This window comes from Lissotriton vulgaris, chromosome 5, assembly GCF_964263255.1.
Source record: "Lissotriton vulgaris chromosome 5, aLisVul1.2, whole genome shotgun sequence".
In the NCBI taxonomy this organism is placed as follows: domain Eukaryota; kingdom Metazoa; phylum Chordata; class Amphibia; order Caudata; family Salamandridae; genus Lissotriton; species Lissotriton vulgaris.
In genome coordinates, this window is record NC_141693.1 from 1,584,676,439 (window position 1) to 1,584,682,438 (window position 6,000).

Below are 6,000 nucleotides of genomic sequence, written 5' to 3' on the forward strand. Positions count from 1 at the left end.
CTCTCACACTCGGAGCGTGAAAATGCCAAGCACACAGGCACAATACAAACAGAAATGTCAGACATATGCTGAACGAAACCTTTGCCACTATGATTATAGCCCCTCTGCGACCATAAACTGTTCATGGCTACATGGATGAATTTCACAAAATTAGACAGTTCGCTTTGGCTTGTAATGCTGGCCTGCAGCTGCGCTGTGAAGTACTGGGCTACTGCCCAGCCGCTCCGACAAATGATGCCTCATTTGAACCGTGCTTGGCTGTTAGGATAATCGGTTAGTTACCTTCCGTTTCAGGGGTTTGCAGAAGTTTCAAGATCTTTTTAGAGATTCTCGTTGCTTAACAGGGCGTACTTTATGATATTTATACGTTACCTTGCACTTAATTGCTTGATTTTATTCACAAGAAAGTTTCATTCGAAGTGTCACACATTTGGTAAGTTAATGTAAGTCATAAGGACATAGAAACCATGGAAATGTCGCACATAAACAATCCGAAGACTTTGCTTTTGTGTCGTTACCTATTGGAGCGTACCTAATGTTGCACGATTTTGTGTGGCTGAGACTCACTCGATGGTAAATCACTCACAGGGGCACAGAAATACTCCCGCGTGCGATGACTGAGTCTGCGCCGAGCAGCCGGCGGCTGGGTTATGCCTCGCGCGCGGGCAGCCTCAAGGGCTCGCGCTCTCTCGCTCTCTGCGCGTCGCGCGCTCTCCCCAGACGCCGCCACTTCTGTGCAGACCGCGCAGCCAGTCGCCTCCTGGCAGGGCACACCTGCCGATCTTTCCGTAGCCGGCCCGCCTCGGGCCCACAGCCAGGGTGTAGCCCTGCAAGGGCACCTGTCTGCGGCTAGAGGTGACGTGCCAGCAGCATCCCAAAGCAGGAGCTAGTGGCATCGCCGCGCCCAATCTGCACGTGCCATCATGCCATCTATCGAGCGGCGCGAGGGCGGCGACAGCGCTCTCTCGGATTACAAGGACGTACAAGAGCAACCAAGTCATGTACGGGTGGAGTCTTCATGCTGCCACGTTAGAAAAAACCCCACAAACGTGCTGTCTACTTACACTGACGCCTCAAGGCAGTTATTCGGATATCAATGCATTCTTGTGCAGGTGCCCCTAGGACGCTCGGGGCTGCGCTGACGACGTTTATATGTGTTTGTTATAGTGCTCGTGCCCCCAAAGTTCTCGCAGGGATGGTGATGGTGGAGGAGGCAGTATCCTTCCCTCCTTACCTGGGATGGAGGGGACAGGTCCCGCGGCTTCGCTCAGGGCCCGCAGCCGCTGCCAGATTCCGAGGCCCGGGAAGGCGGCTCCGGCTCTGCGCGTCTCTTAGTAACAGGACTAAATGGTGGGGAAGTGAGAGAGAGAGTGCCGCAGCCATCTGCACAATTAACAAAGCTATTAAAAAGAGCGAGGAATCTTTCTTTATGGTTTCGTGACGGCCCCTGGGAATAACAGCTCTTTCCATTCAGGTCTGTTTTCCTTCCAGGGCTTCGAGCAGGAGTCCCGGGCACTTTCCACCCCCTGCTGCCTCGTGGAAACGTTCCGATTATTAACAAGAACACATACACTTGGTTAAGTAAATGCATAGCGTATCGTTAAATACCAATGCATATTGAGTCATTAAACTAGCATGTTTCTAGTATATATTAACCAACTCACCCGTAATACCGAGGCGATATCTGAAAGTTTACCTATGGAGCCATCGCTCACCAACAGTTTCCCCAAAGGCGTTAACCCTGGAAGCACCAAACATGTAAAGTATTATGTCTCACGTGTTTGCCGTACTTGTGCTTTCGGCCGAGGAAGAAGGAAAGACTCAACTCTTCCCATCGGGGTTTGAGCCAGCGACCTTCGGATTGCACACTTCTCTCCAAAAAGGAGTGAACGCTCGATCCACTGAGCTACCCGATTCACTCTTGATCTCTGGTTTTTACGTTGCACGCGCCTCTTGCACAGTCTCCACTTCCCTTCCTTGACCCTTTTCTCAGACTTTGTCTCTTTCCCGATCTTTTTAGCCGTCTCACATTTTCTCTACTTTTTGCCCTATTCTCCCCTTTTCTGTCTCTCACTCTGCCGTTCTCTGCCTACTGGCTATCTCTAGCCCCCTTTTCTATGCATCCCTCCTTTTAGCGTCTCTCACACACACATATACTGTCTCTCACACACATAAACACACTTCCGCTAAGCGACCAGATGCACGCTTTAGAGATGCGATAAAAATAACATGCCTCCCCAGAAATATATCAATGTGGCAGAACCATATCCAGCACCAGAAAGCAGTGAACATATAATGTGTGGCGGAATGGAGCGGCGCAGAGGGCAGCGGTGCCATACACAACGAGATGGAAATGCCGGGGCATAGAAGGAAGACGCAAGACACCTCCCGACGGAGCCAAAGTAGGGAGCGACCTTACCTGTGCTGGTAGAGGTGCTCGGGTGAGCGCTCAGATGTCTTCCCTGTGGAGACCTGGGGGTTTGGGGTGTATGAATGAGTGCTCGACCCCTTCAGTGGGAAGACCGCAGGATGCTTGTGGAAGGCGACCTCCGTCTTTTCCACTGTTGAGCGCTCAGAGTCTTTTAGAGTGGAGACGAGATCTCAGACCTTTTCAATGCAAACCTCCTCAGTGGTGAAGCCCCGGGCCACTCCTGTGTGTGGTAACAGACTGCTGCAGCGTTATGAACTCGGAACCCTTCAGATGAATTCCTGGGAGACCTGCAATACTAACATTCCATCGGCAGTGAGATGGCAGACTCCTTAGAGCGCGGAGGAGCTCCCGGGGTCCATCGGTGGATACCTCTGATCCTTGGAAGTGGCAGCGCAGACTTCGTCAATGTGGAGACCCGCAGTCCCTTCAGCCTGGAGATGCCGGCTCCTTAGAGTGTGAAGAGAACGGGTTCTCGGCGCGCCCCCCTGCCAACTGGAAAAGCTGCCAATGAGTCTGTGCCTCCCTAGTTTCGCCGTCCTAGCGCTCTCTGTCCCCTCCCTTCCCTCTCGGGCTCGAACAGTCACTTCGCGGTGATGAACGGATGACGCGGATCCCGTGTCCTGAGAAAAGCTTTTAGTCCGTCCGTGCTCCGGAGGGGAGCTCTTAGTGCGCGCGAGATGGAAGAGGGCAGCTCTTATGGGAGGGAGGGAGGGAGCCCGCTCCTGTCGCCCTCCCCGTGGGAGGGTCCAGGCTCTGCAGGGGCCGCCGGAGTGCTTACGCTGGAGCGGGGCATGCGGGCAGATACGCTCTGTCACTGCGCAGGGACGCGCTGCCACGGGGGCCAAACAACGCGAGCTGCTCATCCGCTGAGTGGCGGCGTCATTTGGGTGAATCTGAGTGGGTATTGGTCCTGGTGAGGATTGCTGCACTGTCTGCAGACACAGCTCCTCTCATCCTTTGACCCTGGATCTAGGGGCCAGCGGGGGCCCACCTGTATGTACTCAGGTTATCATGGTGTGTGATGTACTCTCTGCGCAAAGGAACAATGCCTGTATGGGCCAAACTTCTGCTGTATTCCAAAAGACCCCTTGCCTGCCAGCGCAGAGACCGTATGCCACCAGCTGCCAGAACACCAGCAGCCTGGAGATGAACAAGAGCACAACAGGCCTCCTTCAGTAATGCACCAATACTATGGAACATCCCCGTATCCATCAGACTGCCCCAACCCTTCTCTAATCTAGTAAAGAACTGAATACACAGAAGGTGTTCTTTAAAGAGACGTCTCTAAAGAACAGTATCTCAGAATGAGATACTGGTTCAAATCCACTCTCTCGTCCAGTAGCGGCTCCTGGAGGGAGTGGTGCGGGCAGTGGGATGGGGGAGGGGCAGGGTGGGGGTAGTAAACTACAGCGTAGGCCGCACAGAGATAAGTAACTAAATAAATAGAACAAATTACATTGCACGCGCTAAAACGCCCCATCCTGCCCCCTTTCCCGCACCACTTCCTCCAGGTGCAGCTACTGCGCGATGGTGAGTGTGTGGGGTAAGTGGAAATTGTGAATAAAAACCAACAAAGGGGTACCCAAGGTGCAAATCCTCCTTGATTGTAGGGTAAGATTATATCCCAACCCTTACCTTGGTTCACCTTATAAGTGTTGTGTGTCTGTGTGTTTTTAAAAGCCGTTTTTAATTGCCAATCTACATAGAACGCCACTTGCCAAAAATAACTGGGATGTGTCACGCCACAATATGTACCACAGGAGCTATGCATTGCGCTCCTAGCATGTTTTCATTTCTGCATTATATATCTGTGCCGTTGAACACTCTTTGAGAATGCATCACAGGGAATGTGCAAACTCACAGAATGGAACATGAGATGATCATGCTTGCCTTATTTAACATTTTATTTTTCAGGTTGGACTGGGACCCCACTTGGGGTATACAATAGAGACACCTGCCTGACCTGTTAATATATTTGCTTAGTTCACCTCCTTATTTAAGCGTCTTTAGGGAAATAATTTGATACCACAAAACTACGCACCCAGCGCTGACTAAGGGTAGGGATACCTGCTACTTATATTTTATGGTCCTGAAGAAATGCCACAGATCACTCCTGTTACCCTTGAGGCGTGAACCATGTCGACCTACACATATTACAAGGTTGTCATTCTTCATAGTTAGAAGCACAATCTACATACATTTTTAATCTATTGGTGACCCCTAATCAAACGTGTCTTACGGTACCCATTGGGTAGTTTTAATTCACCATTACCACTTACCCCACACACTCGCACTCACCATCACAGGTATATTCAAAAGGTCTCCTTCAAAGAGCCCTCTCACAGGGCCCCTGGCGTATTGCAACGCCCACCCCAGGAGGAGCAAAGCCCAACGTTGAAGTATGACACCCTCACAGGTGTGTGAGGGTACAACTGCCTAAGAAGGAAGTTGCCCCCTCGCCATTATCCACCCTGGCACACATTTTCCTATGAAGAGCTACCCTCCTAGTGTTTTCTTACTTGGTCTTGGGAGCAAGGGTACTGGACCTTTTAACCCCTTTGCTGCGGCGGTTATTCCGACGCAGCGCTAAGGGTAGGCGGGGCCGTGCGGCGCTCCCGTGCTCATGACGGAACCGCTCCGTCACGGCCCGCCGGTGAGCTGTGCTTGTGACGAAACGGTTCTGTCACGGCCCCGCCCACTCATTAGAACGTCAGCGCAGGCGAGCGGGCCATGACGGAACCGTTCCGTCACCAGCACAGCCCACCCGAGGCTCGTGGCGGAACGGTTCCGTCACCAGCATGAGAGGGATTAATAGCTTACTGTCCCCCTTCTCTTGTGATATATATATATATATATATATATATATATATATATATATATATATATATATATATATCACAAGAGAAGGGGGACAGTAAGCTATTAAAAGGTCCAGTACCCTTGCTATATATATATATATATATATATATATATATATATATATATATATTCCAGTACTCTATCTTTAGAATCCACTCGACAGACAGGACTCGGATAGATAAGCGCGGACCCAGTATTTCGTGCTTTCTTAAAGTTTATTTAAAGAAAAAGTTCCGCCTGCATCAGTATGCCGCCATGACGCGTTTCGGTCCGACCTGGACCTTGATCACATGACGCGTTACTCATGGACCCATGCCTCATTTAAAGTGACAAGCAATTAATGATTAGAAACAGCTGTTACGTTTGCACTATAAAACTGGAAAACAGACTGTGCAATAATGTAGATGTAGCCAAGACCGCTAGTAGGATACATATGTACACTCATATAGATATTATGTACAATTAAAATAGATAGTATTTACAAAAGATTTCATAAATATACACCTATACATTGATACAAAAATATATATAAATACATCTCAGTAGAAAATCATGTATATAAAAATATATAAATATACATATTCAAAAAAATAGAGATATATTAAAAGATGATTCCCAAATGAATAAGGAGATCATCAACAGTTATATATATGTATCTATTCACTTCAAAAAGCAGTCTTGAAATAGCTGTTCACGTTGATATAGCCCAA

The 6,000-nt window shown here is 49.4% G+C and overlaps 1 protein-coding gene across 2 annotated transcripts in view; it reads right to left on the reverse strand.

Annotated features, from left to right (window-relative positions):
* The window catches only part of CPNE6 (copine 6), a 461,434-nt gene extending 458,356 nt beyond the window's left edge, over positions 1-3,078 (reverse strand). Inside the window, exon 1 of one of the 2 annotated variants that reach the window (XM_086923675.1) lies at positions 2,420-3,078. The gene's annotated coding sequence lies outside the window, so the exon portion shown is untranslated. Of the gene's footprint in view, positions 1-1,234; positions 1,313-2,419 lie in introns of those variants that run through there. The other variant, XM_086923676.1, reaches the window with a different exon arrangement.
* Positions 3,079-6,000: the final 2,922 nt, after the last annotated feature.